The following is a 15261-nucleotide window of genomic DNA, read 5'->3' as shown; positions in this document are numbered from 1 at the left end:
AGCACAGGATCTACCAGGCAACTCACATTCTCCAGAGTAGCCATCAAAAGGACCAACCACAAGCAAATCAAAGGCTGAGAACGTAAGACACAGACAACCAAGAGAGCCTACCTGAGGGAGGCAAGCACCTGAGGGAGGCAAGATGGCGGTTTGATTCAAAACGCATAGCAGCAGTTTACCTGAGCTCCGATAGCCGTTTGGATTACAGGGATCACCAGCCGCGAATACAGGCTGCACATTTGACAATGGACTAATCTCCCAAGTACGAGTTAGTACGAGTTAGTGCTTCGATATTTTACAGTAAGGGGTCCGATTTTCAAAACAAACAACTCAAAAATAATGCCAAGTGACCCCTTTAAAGATTTTCTGATCTGTGTGTTTTGCGCTGCAGGAGCACAGCAGCGATCTTTGTTCACCTGCCTCAATCATGAAGTCCTGAGGTCTCTCTTTGCCGTTCTGCCTACGGGCTCACTCTGGGCTCAGCGTGTCCCCTGTTCGTTGGATCGGGACGTGGACGCACAGCTGCAGGAATTCTCCTCTACCCGCGACCCGATAGCGGTAGCCCAGTCAAACTCAGCAGCTTGCGGGAAGGCACTGCAATTTTCGACCTCCGCTCCCAATTGTCAACAGGAGTTTCCCGATATGCCCCCGAAGACGGTCTCGGCGGTTTCCTCGACTGCTGCTCGTGTGAGACTCGCAAAAGCAGCTCGAACAGTAAGGGAAGAGACGGAGCGGATTCTGAAAGATGGAGCCGGACCTGACAGTGCTGCCTTCTACCTCGACAGGGCGGCGCCGGGAAAAAGCCAAGAAACCTTTGCTAACGGAGTGCTCATCAAGGCACGAGGCTCTCGCTGTCAGAAGGAAATTGACCCCCAAGCTCAGCCCTCCCCAGGTGGCTCAGTAATCGATTTGCTAATGCGGGAACAAGGCGCCCTCAACAGGAATCAGTCTGCCACACCGATTTTGACTGAGCTCTCGAATACCAGTCAGCCTCTTCAGAATTCATCATTAGCTGAGCTCTCCACTTCACCACCACATCTGACTTTGCAAACTGTGAGTACTGGGTCTTTGACAGCAACTAGTGATGCTAATGCTGCCAGGAATGATTCGGGGGATTCGCTTAATCCTACTCAAAACGTAGAACTGAATGAGCAGAATGAACTAGATACTGCAGGGCTCTGTATGTCTTTCTCAGGTGAAAGTGCAAATATATTGGGAGTTGAACATCAAGATGAGCTAGAGGTTCAAGCTGAGGGTCAAGGCTTGACTCATCCGGGGGATACAAATATCCTTATGTTGGAGCAAACACAGATCAACGCTAAGACGAGCTATGAACTAACTACTGCCAGCTTGTTAAATACAGCCTTAGAACCCTCCTTACCCCCTGCTATCCCTGAACCTGAGCTACCATCAATTATAGTGCAGGAAATACGCATTATTGCAGACAGGGATAAAGATCCTTCTGAATTCTATTCATTCTCTGATGAAGCGGGGATAGAGCTAGAAACGGATGGTTCTATAGAACCTGAGACTGAATCAGACCCAGAGCTTTCATCCGATTTAGAGGAGGGACAGGACTCAGAGTATATATGCAGTTCCTCTGAAGGCACTAACGAAGATCACTCAAAAACCAATACGGTTCGTACCAAACCAGGTGCAAGCTCTAGACCGTTGCATAGTGGCATTGAGGGGGATTATCCCCCTCCGAAGTTGTCTCTTTCCCCTGCACATGAGCCTGACCACCCTAATCCTAGCGAGTTTTCTTCAGCAGCTGTAGAGACCATTTTGCCAGCTATAGCAGCCCATAGGAAAGAGACTACCTTAGAAAGTAAAAAATCTAGAGCTGCATTACGAAAAGTTCAAGGCGTAGTCAGAAAGCTTACTAAGTCATGCACTGCATTTGGAGAGAGAGTGACAGAGATCGAGTCAAGAGTGCTTCTCAATGAGAACGAGGTGATGGTCAATACTGAAAAAATTAAGTTGCAAGACGCTGAATTAATAGATATGAAATGGAAGCTCGAGGATTTTGAGAATCGACAACGCCGCAGCAACTTACGTTTCTTGGGAATTCCAGAAAAAATCAAGTGCGAGAACATCCGCACATTTGTAGTGCAAATGCTTAGAGACTCAATGCCTGAACTAAATGACTGGAACTTAGATTTGGAAATACAAAGAGCACATCGAGTCCCTTTTAAACTACCTGCTAAACCTGGTGTATACCCACGTGCCATCTTAGTATATTTTGGGAATTTTTTGTTGTGGCAGATAGTTGCAGAGAAAGCCAGACCCAATCATAAATTAAAGTTCAAAGACTGTTCTTTTTTCACTAGACCTGACTTTTGTCATGCAACTGTTGAGCGGCGATGGCGCCTACGCTCATTTATCAAGCCATTTCAGGATAAAGGAGCTCAAGCCTATTTGAATAATCCTGCCAAATTAAAAGTTGTACGTGCAGGACAGACTTCTTTTTTTACCTCAGAGATTAAAGCCAAAGCTTATTTAGATGAGATACAGTAATCAGACTATTGAGTTATAAACTTCAGGGCAGAATCGCTTTTTTGTTGTTATTTTTTCACATTGTACTAAGCTTGCTCCTTTTGTCGGTGACCCTGTGGTGATTTTATATAGTCTATATATTCTATAAATTTAAGTTGGTAGCTCAGGTTTTGCTCTGCTCCTCATCACCCAGACTCTGGTAGAGTCTGAATGCCTTTTTTTGTGGGGAGGGGTTGTGGGGGGAGGGTCGTGCAAGGGTGGTAGGGAAGGGGGGGTGGTGGAGAGAGGGGGTGCATCAAAAACAAAAAAAGAACCAGGCCAGATAAAAGGATACACAGCTAGTATGAACTATAATAAAATAAATTTTAAACAGAAGGAGATGCCAATGCACATTATCTATATTAAAATATGTTCAGGCATTATACGTCGGCAAACATACAGCTTTGATAATGGGTAAGCTAACGATTCAAACAATGAATGTAGGGGGGTTATTGACTACTAATAAACGACTGCTCCTGGCTGAATTAGTTCGCTTAAACCCTGTTGATATTCTATGTCTCCAGGAGACGCATATACCCTGGGAGAAAAGATCTCTGTTTAAATTAAGGGGATATAATTTATTAACAAGCTCAACACAAACCTCGAATATAAGGGGTGCAGAGATTTTGGCAAAAACTCATTTTGGGACAGCAGTTCGGCAATTGTCAGACCCGCACGGCAGGTGGGCGGTGGCTAAACTGGCCCTGGGAATTACAATCTGTACTATCTACAGTTCTAATCAAGATGAACCACCTGTTTTCGAATTCTTAGAAACAGAGCTTCCAACCTGGCAGGGTCCACTCATCATCTGTGGGGATTTCAACATCTCTCTTAAAGTCCAATCTACCGTATTTCCACTTCAGCAGAAATACGTAGGTCGTAAACCTAAGGTTTTCAAAGCACTTGTCAGATTGTCCAATAGTTTAGGTTTAGTCGATTTCTGGAATTATTCAAACAAAGATGACCCTGGGTATACTTACTTCTCAAACCCTCATCAGAAACACGTTAGGATTGATTATTTTTTTGTATCACACGAATTTCTAGCACATTCTTCAATTAGTAAACAGCCAAAGATCATCTCGGACCATAATCCTCTTATCTTTTTAACAAAAACACCCGACCCTATCAGTCAACGTAGGTCCTGGACATTTGACCGTAGACTGCTGGCGTATAGCCAATACATCTCTCATATAAAACACTGGACAACACAATTCTTTGAGGCCAATCGCTTTAGTGCTTCGAGGAATACAGTTTGGGATATCTTTAAAGCTTCTCTTAGAGGCGAAACTATCAGTTTTCAAAATCATGCTAGGAAACAGCAACTTAATGATTTTAATTTAAAGATGCAAGCTCTACCTTACAAATATCAAGAGATTGTGATGCAAAGCATGAGATGTATCAGGTCATAGCTCTAAAAACAGACCTTAATCACAATCTTAGTCAGAACGCGGCCCAAACTTACAGAGTACATAGAAAGGATGTTTATGAGAGTGGAGAAAAAGTTGGTAGACAATTAGCACTACGCACACGACAGAAGACCATTACTAACTATATCACCTCTATTCATGATAGTGGTCAGGTCTATACCCAAACTGAAGATATAGCTAAGCAATTTCAACAATACTACCAGGAATTATATTCTGAGGACGCTGTGTATACCGAAAGGGATTCCGCTACTTATCTACATAACTTACTTAAATCCCCAGACGATGAAAAACGTCTCGATGACGTTTCTCGAAGAGATTTAGAAAAAGAAATTACAATAGAAGAAGTGCTTGCAGCTTTATCGGTAATGTCTTCCGGTAAGGCTGCAGGCCCTGATAAAATTCCAATTGATTTATATAAAATACTGACCCATCAGCTAGGGCCGCTTCTCCATGATTTATTCTTAGGTATTCAATACAATGGGATACCTCCCGAATCCTGGAATGAAGCTAATATTGTTGTTTTCCCAAAGAAAGGTAAACCCCGGAGTTGGTTACCTCCTACCGTCCAATATCATTAATTAATTCGGACTCCAAATTATACTCTAAGGCGATGGCTATTAGGTTAAGTAGGGTCATTGAACATCTGGTCTCCCCGTGGCAACATGGTTTCATCCCAGGGAAAGGGACTACCAACCATATTAATAGAGTTATTACTTTGTTTGACTCCATGTCTGCTACGGGTGGCCGGATGTCAATGATCCTGCTGGATGCCGAAAAAGCCTTTGACCGCGTCTCTTGGTCTTTTTTATGGGCGGGTATGTCGCGCCTTAATTTCGGCCCCAAATTTATAAAATCAATTAAAACCATGTATTATTCGCCCAAAGCTAAGATTCAGGTACCAGGGTCCGATTTCGGTTACATCAGTATATCCAGGGGCACTAGACAGGGGTGTCCTTGTTCCCCCCTTATATTTGCACTATATATCAATCCTTTAATTTTAAAACTCTTAGAGACTCACTTAATTAAGCCTGTGGTCTGCGGTCAATACCAAACAAAAGTATTGGCTTACGGGGGAGGAGCCAAGATGGCGACCTGAACGGACGTTTGGTCGCTCGGCTCCGCCGGCTCTGGGGACCCGCGTTACATCCTGACTGCTATCCTGTGGTTTCTTTCGCCTGGAATGTGCGGGACACGGAGGCGATCCTGACGGTGTCCTTTTGACTTCTCCGCCCGCCCGGAGTCGTGAGCTCTGGGCGGCTCGTCTCCGCCCCGGGTCTCCGCCCGCTCCTCAGCGCCTGCCGGACCTCGCATGCCCTGAGGCGAATACTTTGCTGCGGCGGCTGCCTACAACACGGGCGCGCTTTCACCCGTCTGCTGCTTGCCATACCTGCGTTCTCAGCCCTGCCGAGATCCTGCGGAGCAACGCCGGCACGACTGCTAGAGGGCTCGCACGGTTCCCTTTGTTTGTGGCCGCCATGATGCCGGTCGGACTTCTCCATTGCTGTGCTGGCTGCCGGTGAGCTTCTCACGGCCCTATCCGCCTGCCTCACTGCCGGCTGTCCTCTGCTCCCGCGGCACACAGGAGGGGGTACAGTTTGCTGCAGGGACAACATCTACTTCCCGATCGGGGCGCGAGGCCCCCGTTTCTCCCCCTCCTAGTACCCCGTGGACTGCTGACAAGATGGCGATGCCTGATCACCAGCGCCGTGGAGATGGCACGGTGCCCTCCTCCTGGGGAGGTGAGTGCACCTTTTTATTTTCTTTTTTCCTTCTTTCCTTTCGCTACTTTTCTTCTCTTTCTAAATTTCGGGTTTTTTGGGGCGACAGACACTCTGCTGGGGGGGGGGCAGGCCGTAGCCTCTGCATGTGTGTAGGGTGGGGGGTTATATTTAGTTTTAGTTTAGTTTCTATGGTGCCTACGTATGACCTTCTTTTATGATTTTTTCTTTTTCTGTCCTGAGTCTGCGATAGGGGTTTAGGGGGTGCGGGTAGTACTACGTGTGGTTCGTAAATGCTAGCTGACTCTCCTGATGTTATGTACTGAACTGCCGACTTGATGAGGGGTTCCTTATTACTGTGGTTACTTTTTGGTGCTGCCTGCCCATGTGGTGAAGTAAATGTACGGACTCAGTACTCCTCTGGTTCTATTCTTCACTGATTTATCTTTCTACTAAAAATCTTAAAATCTTAACCTCACTGCTCCTTCCCCTAGCGACAGGATTCTGCTCAGTGTAATTGCTATTAATTGACGCTATATTGCCTGCTGGCGCTGGGGGACCATATAGTTTGCTTCTGTGCATAAACGTATTGTGGCCGGCCTGACGGTTGTAGGCCCGTATTTGTACCATCCTTACGGCACAATAAAGGTTTTCAAAAATTAAAAAAAAAAAAAAGTATTGGCTTACACAGACGACATAGCCGTTGTCACTCGTGATCCTTCTGAGGCTATTATTACTATCGAAAACCTGACTACCGAATACGGTAAATTCTCAGGGTATTCTCTTAACAAGGGGAAAACTTTAATTGTATGCACTATCAACATTGTTTGTTTGGATCCTAGGGTGGTGAATAAAGCTACATATTTGGGAATTGTGATCAGCCCAGATATTAAAAGTATAATTAAAATAAATTTTGACCCTCTCCTAGGTAGAATTAAAAATGACCTTGATCGAGTGAATAGCTTATATCTTTCAATTATAGGCAGAGCCAACTTTTTAAAAATGAACGTCCTACCTAGGTTTCTTTATTTGTTCCGGGCTATTCCTTTAGCCATTGACAATAAGATCTTAAAATTATTAAACTCACTTATGTCCAAGTTCATTTGGCAATACAGTAAAATCAGGAGGTCACACAAATTGTTGTCTCTACCTTTAGACAGAGGAGGTTTAGCTATCCCCAACACTACTTTGTATCACTGGGCTGCCTTTATACAGATCTTTGCTCCCCTGATCAAACCTAAATGTGTAATTGATAACAGTGTAATTACCTCAATCCCATCTATTTATGAGCTCATTTTGGGGAGCAATGCAGAAGGCTTGTTCCTTCGATACACAGATTCCTCTTACTTTAGAAATTATCGCCAGTATACAACTATAACCAATGCCCTTAAAGTCTGGAAAAAGATTCACAAACATATGCATATTAGCAAGATTACCAGATATACACCTTTGTGGCATTCGTCTCTCACCTCCAATATCGGTTTTGATTCCACAGCAAGAAAATGGAAACTCCTGGGTATTCTAACAGTACATGATTTTTTGTTTAAAGGTTTTGAAACCTCCTTTTTTGAATTAAAAACGAAATATAATTTGCTCAATGGAGATTTTCTTAAGTATGATCAACTGTTTGCTAAACTTAAAGCTAATATTTCAACTGTGGACCTGTCAAATATCGAACTATTGGAGTTAGTGAGTAGACCCAATATAAGAATTGGCACCCTGTATGATACCCTTATGTTTAAAATCCGAGACGATCTTGAGAAAACTGAAGCAAAGTGGGCAGTGAAGTTTGAGAATCCCGATGTTGATTTGTATAAATGCATCGAATTATCAAATCGCCTGCTCATGTCTAGTAATCTTAAAGCCCAGCTATATAAAACTTTGTTTAGTTTGTATTACACCCCGGCTAAATTGTACACATGGGGAAAAAGAGAAAATGACCTCTGTCCTAGATGTGCAGTGGGTGCTGCAGATAGTATCCATATGTTTAGTAGCTGCTGTAAGCTCGATCTAATAAAAAGTATGATTTCAGACTATTGGACGGCAATATTCGGCCACAGACTACCCGAATCTGATTGCCTATATTTAATGGGTTATGATGGGTCGCTAACGTTTTCTAGAAGTGAAAAAAGACTTGTCTTTATTGGTACGGCTAAACTAAGAATAATTATATCTGCCTGTTGGAAAGATGCTGTTCTCCCCAGCTTCCAAATGTGGCTAGCTCGCCTTCTAGCGGTTTGTAGTTACGAGACATCGATTTATGCTACCAGGGGATTGAAGGCTAGGAAATTTGGGCGAGGCTATTTGGAGCCCTGTATTACGCTGGCGGGATGGTATAAATCCAACTTTAAGTGGTAGTCAGTAATGTTTCTTTTCTTTACAGATTAATGTCTTTTTATGTTATGTCATACTGCTATTGGTTTTCCTTGCTTTTTTCTATTTTTTGTGTTGTTGGAAATCACACCAACAGATCTTCTTTGCTCATTTCATGAAATGCTGTGTATCCAATGTACTGTTCTGGTTTAATAAAAATAAAAAAAATAAACAAAAGACAACCAAGAGAGCCTGTGCAATTCCAACTCAATGAGGAGCTCCAAGAAGCTTTGAACAGGAAGTGTCAGTATTGTAACTGTCAAACATGAATATATGATGTTACAACACATACCATTACAACATATACTTTTACTTAGCAGTTTTTACACCATAAATACCAATACAAAGCATGTTTTTACAACGCAAGCCATTACAACGCAAATTCATGGGGTTGTAATAAAAGTACCATTACATTGCAAACCATTACCACGTATACTTATACAACTCATACCATTACAATGTATAATAAGTCTGAAATATAAAAGTTTAAAAATATGGTTACATATTATTTGTTTTCATCCATACTCTGGGACGGGATGCAAGGGAAACAGGGGTTTTGGGTGGGGTAGTAAATTAATACCCAGGTATTCATTGCAATGCTCGAGTATTAATTCAAATACTGAAATATTCAAATAATAAGTATTAATAATTTTCGTAATTTTCCTAAGATTGGTTTGCCAATTTTTTTTTAATAAAAAAAGATTTTAAAGCATATATACAAACAACATTTTAAAATCTATACACTACAGTTTGTGTCATAAACAGAATGTGCACACAAATCACAGAAACCAAAGAAAAAAGGTGGCCTTCAACTATTTCCATTACAGTACCTGACCCATCATCTACTCAAAATGGTTGACATTCTGAAACAGAATGTATAAACTGGCATTTCACACTACACATAATAAATATACATTTTGTCAGGTTCTGATTCATGAGAAGAAATCATTTCTGAAACCTTCAGAATGAAATCAAATATGTTGAATAAAATAAATAATGTTTTGAAATTATTTACAGCACTTCAAATTTTAGCCCCAAGGTGACTACACACATTCTGGAATCTATATTTCTGTTTAAAAGTAAGTGAATATCATACTATGTTTTTTAATTACAAAAAAAGTCAGAATGTGAAAATATGAAGCATTATTCATTTGTTAAATTACTACACAGATTGAAGAAACACCAACAACAATTACAAATCAAGGAAGTCAATTACTTGGCAAATCAGCTGTAAGTAAACATTATAACATTTTTTTTAACAATTATTTTTTTACAAATTTCCAAAATAAAGTGGCAAGTAATAGTCTGTTTAAGAGGGCAACAATTTAAAGCAAAATATACCAGGTGTTTGTCTCAGGGAATGTGCTGGACAGTGGTGGGGGGCAGAATTAGTATTCTAACTCTACCAGGTTTTTGCCGCAGGGAAAGTGCTGGTCAGTGGTGGATGGGCAAAACAACTATTCTAACTCCACCAAGTTATTGACTCTGGGAAGGTGCTGGACAGTGGTGGGGGCAAAATTACTATTCTAAATCCACCAAGTGATTATCTCAGGATAGTGGTAAGGGCACAATTATTATTTTAACTCCACCACGTGAATGCCTCAGGGAAGGTGCTGGACAGTGATGGGCCTAAATAACTATTCTAACTCCACCAGGTGATTGACTCAGGGAAGGTGCTGGACAGTGGTGGGGCAAAATTACTATTCTAACTCCTCTAGGTGATTGCCTCAGGGAAGGTGCTGGACAGTTGTGCGGGCAAAATTATTATTCAAACACCACCATGTGATTGCCTCAGGGAAGGTGCTAGACAGATGTGTGGGGCTAAATTGCAATTCTAATTCCATCAAGGGATTGCCTCAGGAAAGGTGCTGGACAGTGGTGGGGGCAAAATTAGTTTCCACCAGGTTTCTTTCTGCAGGGAAAGTGCTGGTCAGTGTTGATGGGGCAAAATAACTATTCTAACTCCACCAGGTGATTGCCTCAGGGATTGACTCAAGGAAGGTGCTGGATAGTGGTGGGGGCAAAATTACTATTCTAACTCCACCTAGTGATTGCCTCAGGGAAGGTGCTTGACAGTGGTAGAGGGCAAAATTACTCTTCAACTCTGCCAAGTGAATGGCTCAAGGAAGGTGCTGGACAGTGGTGGGGGCCTAAATTACTATTCAACTCCACCACGTGAATGCCTCAGGGAAGGTGCTGGACAGTGATGGGCCTAAATAACTATTCTAACTCCACCAGGTGATTGACTCAGGGAAGGTGCTGGACAGTGGTGGGGCAAAATTACTATTCTAACTCCTCTAGGTGATTGCCTCAGGGAAGGTGCTGGACAGTTGTGCGGGCAAAATTATTATTCAAACACCACCATGTGATTGCCTCAGGGAAGGTGCTAGACAGATGTGTGGGGCTAAATTGCAATTCTAATTCCATCAAGGGATTGCCTCAGGAAAGGTGCTGGACAGTGGTGGGGGCAAAATTAGTTTCCACCAGGTTTCTTTCCGCAGGGAAAGTGCTGGTCAGTGTTGATGGGGCAAAATAACTATTCTAACTCCACCAGGTGATTGCCTCAGGGATTGACTCAAGGAAGGTGCTGGATAGTGGTGGGGGCAAAATTACTATTCTAACTCCACCTAGTGATTGCCTCAGGGAAGGTGCTTGACAGTGGTAGAGGGCAAAATTACTCTTCAACTCTGCCAAGTGAATGGCTCAAGGAAGGTGCTGGACAGTGGTGGGGGCCTAAATTACTATTCAACTCCACCAGGTGATTGACTCAGGGAAGGTGCTGGACAGTGGTGGGGCAAAATTACTATTCTAACTCCGCTAGGTGATTGCCTCAGGGAAGGTGCTGGACAGTGGTGGGAGGCAAAATTACTATTCTAACTCCGCTAGGTGATTGCCTCAGGGAAGGTTCTGGACAGACGTGGGGGCTAAATTACTATTTTAACTCCACCAGATGAGTGCCTGCCTCAGGGAAGGTGCTGATCAGTGGTGGATGGCTAAATTACTATTCGAATTCCACCAGATGATTGACTCAGGGAAGGTGCTGGACAGTGGTGGGGGGCAAAATTACTATTCTAACTCTGCATAATGATTGCCACAGGGAAGGTGCTGGACAGTGGTATGGGGCAAAATTACTATCCTTACTCCGCCAAGTGAATGCCTCAGGGAAGGTGCTGGACAGTGGTGGGGGTCTAAATTACTATTCTAACTCCACCAGGTGATTGACACAGGGAAGGTGCTGGACAGTGGTGGGGGGGGGGAATTACTATTCTCACTCGCTAGGTGATTGCCTCAGGGAAGGTGCTGGACAGTGGTAGGGAGCAAACTTACTATTCAAATGCTGCCAAATGATTGCCTTAGTGAAGGTGCTGGACAGACGTGGGGGGCAATATTGCTATTCTAAATCCACCAGGTGTTTGACTCTGGGAAGGTGCAGGAATGCTGCACAATGGTGGGGGCAACATTACTATTCTAACATGTAAAGGTGCTTAACTCTTGGAAAGTATTGAAAATTGATAATGAACAATATGCAAATTATTTGACATTTGCTTCTTCTAACAATATATTAATTTTAAAGTTAAACAAATAATCAATACACTTTTTTTCACCAGTTTAATTATTCAGCAAAATCAACCCATCCAAGAATAACCAGCAGCTGAAACCAAATCTCTCCAGCACAAACTGAAAAATCAAAAGGCCTTTCAAAGGTAAACTATTTGGAAACCCTCACAAAACAGTCAAAACTAACTAGCCCAATTCGCATAGGTTTCCAAAAATAGATTTAAACAAAAATCACTTTAAAAGCCTATTAACAAATTGCAAAAGCAGACTAACCAGAGATACTTTAAAAAAAGTCAGTATATCTCATCTTTATCTTTCAGACAAACCAAACAACAACCAGAACTGAGAAAACCAAAACTAACCCAACCACCAGCAAAAAGTCCAAAACCATCAAAAGGATGAGCAAATAAACAAGAAAAACCTTGAAAGGTGAGTAAAATTACAAAAAAAGACAATAAAAACCTAATATTCTTTTTGCAAGACTCAACTACAAAACAAAACAATGAAATCTTAGCATTAATATTATTATTATTATTATGTTTCTTATATAGCGCCTGAATCGACCCCCGAAGGGGTATCTCCGCGCTTGCCTTGGAACCCGTCCTGGCTTTTCCCTGTGAGATAGCCCCTACAGGGCATCCCCAAGGTGAAAACCAGGCATCCCATTGTGGAGATTAAGCAAGCTTAATGCCCAGAGTTGCAGAGTGTGAACCCATGATTAGGTCAGGCACCAAAGCGAGAATTATCGAGTCCATGGACATTTGAGCTCAAGACCCTGCCGCGTCGGGAATTGAACCCTGGTCCCGGGTCTGACCTCTGCTTCAGGGTCTGCCTGCTCTAACCAGTGAGCCACACTGCATAATAAAAGATAACAAATACATCAAACAGCATGATATTTCAAAAGTAAATAGGCAATCAATAAACAATTAATCTAATTTTTTTATTTTACAGGATGAAAAATGTCAAAATTCTAACTTTTTAAAAATATTTATTTTCCTGACAAAAATCAAGATGGCAACTGGAAGGCAAGCAACATACCTGAAATCCCACAGAGGGAATAGGTTATTAAAGTACAGTGACTATGTTTATTGTAAGGAGAGATTAACTGAGCCCAGGTGTCATTGGAGGTGTTTGCAATATTACTCATCCCATTGCGCAGGTAGAGCGGTTACTCTTGGTGACACTGTTGAAAGGACCACAGAGCATAACCACTCTGCCTCTGCAATGGAGACTGAGGTTACAGAAAACATAAATAAAATGAAAACTTCAACATACACTGATTTTCTATCATTGGTAAAAGCTAAATACTTGAGCAAAAGTCCTAAAAAAGTGGAAATTGACTTTTAGTAACCCATGGTTAACACCATCACCAAAATGTATCCAGAAACCCAAATTCAAGGATGTTTTTTATACTTTAAACAGGCATATTGGAGAAAAATTCAAAAAACATCCTTAGTTGAGGACTATATATCAGACAGTAAACTTCAATTCGAGTTAAAAAAACTAACAGCCCTTTGCTTTGTTCCTCCAGACTGTCTAGATCAATACTACAAACCTATTACTGAATCTGAATATTTTACTACAAACGATAAAAAATTGGCACCCCTTCTAAATTATTTTGAGGACACATGAATTGGTCATCTAAGCAGGTCATGTCGCATGAGGAAGCCATCATTTCATGTGGAGTGGTAGAACTGCTATACGACCTGCTTAAAGAGAGAAGCAAAAACAAACAATGCCATAGAGGGATGGCATAGCTCCTTCAACAAATCTTTTGGAAAACATTGCCCAAACTTGCAGCATTTTTTGGAAATGTTGAAGAAGGAGCAAAGAATCCAAGAAATGAGAATGGTGCAATCATTGACTTGTAGTCTAAACCCACAAATTTCAAAAAATACAAAATAAATGTCTGAGGGACTATTGGGTCGAATTCAACAGTTTTCGTTGATGGTAGCTTCAGACTACCTAGAGAATATTGCACACATCCTACATTTCTAATCTGCACTAACCCGTATTCAAACTTACTTGCCTGTTTCGAAAATAATTTTTACAAATTTAGGAGTCAATTAGGATGGCGGACGGACAAAGGCCGTCCGCCATCCTGTCAGAGGACGGGACCATTCGCCACAGGGGCGGAGGTCCCGTGCCTCGAATTAGGATGCAACCGCCACAGTGGCGGGTGCATCCCACATTTTTAACATTGCAGCGGGCGGTGCTGAAAGCACTGCCTGCCGCAATGCTAAAAATGCATGTTGTGCGTTTCAAAGCACAACCTGACAGGCACCGCGCGGTGCCTGCCATGTTGTATTTTGAAATGCAGGGGGGTACTATAGGTACCAACCATGTGCACCCCCCAACCCCCCTTTACCCTGGTGGCCCGCAAATCCCCAAAGCAAAGACCCTATGCCTTTTTGTGGCGGCATTGCCCACAGCACATCCTAATATGGCTGGTGTTGTCTGATAGACACTGCCACCATATTAGACCTTTTCCGTCGCGGTCGTAAGGCGACCGCAGCGGAAAAGCGGCGGACGGTCTTCCCATCCGCCACGGTCCCCCCGCCATTGTATTATGGCGGGAAGGAAATAGGTGGCGGACGGCACGGATGGTGGACGGATCGCCACCGCCTGCATGGCGGTGGCGATCTGTCCGCCATCCTAATCGGCCCCTATATTGGCATTTTTCAAAAATACATTTTAAATTTGAGAAAAAAGTCAGGTTTCATTTCTTAAATTGTCTTCTTTCTTCGGCTCTTAGACTTAGGTAAAGTCCCACATTTCAGGAAGAGTCTTGTGCAGTCCCTAAATCCCGAGAAAGTAATCCAAAAACCATGTTGAAATCGAAAACCTGAGTCAAACTTTCGAAAAAAGACCACAGATTGGCACAGCCATATTGTATGGCTAAATTAGTGCTGCAAACAATACTGTGTCCACATAAATAAAAGCATCCCAAAAAACAAATCTCGAAAAAATAAAGTTTTTGGGCACAATTTGCAACACGTAATCCATCAATGCAATCCTCTAGCCACAGTAATTAACCATATTGCAGAAACCCTTTCTGCAAATCTTCTAAAATGTCCAAAAAATCGATTCTGCCATTTATGCTATCTGTGTTCTTGAACCTTCTATCTAGATGAAAAAACACGACTACGCGATTCTTAGAAAAACCTGACACTTAAAAAAAAAAATTGCAATTGCTTTCTTCACACTTTGGTTTTTAAAAGAAATAAAGCTTTCTTTAAAAAAAAAACCATATCTTAAACCAAAAGTGTCAAGAAAGCAATCAATCTGACGTGGGCCTACAAATGCTACCCGCGTAGGAATGAAAATGTAGATTAAAACATTAAAAAAACTACTATCCTAGTTCTAACTACCTCCTTCCGCTCTCCTTAGAAGAAACTAAGCCACATACAAACTATTTCTTTTAATTGTACATTGCCTTACCTGAGCGCAGCTCTACCTTCCATCCGATCTTGATCGCAATGATCCACCAACTCTAGAAAGTTACGTACAACCGGCAACGTGATCTGCATTAGTAATAATGAAAAAAGGATATTTTCTCCCTATGAGTTCCATGGAATACCATGAGAAAACCTATACATTTATTTTTTTATATATATTTTAGAGTACAGTTCAGTTGCAATGTGGATTTT

This window comes from Lissotriton vulgaris, chromosome 1_1 (genome assembly GCF_964263255.1).
Source record: "Lissotriton vulgaris chromosome 1_1, aLisVul1.2, whole genome shotgun sequence".
Taxonomy (NCBI): domain Eukaryota; kingdom Metazoa; phylum Chordata; class Amphibia; order Caudata; family Salamandridae; genus Lissotriton; species Lissotriton vulgaris.
This window is presented reverse-complemented; position numbering follows the sequence as displayed.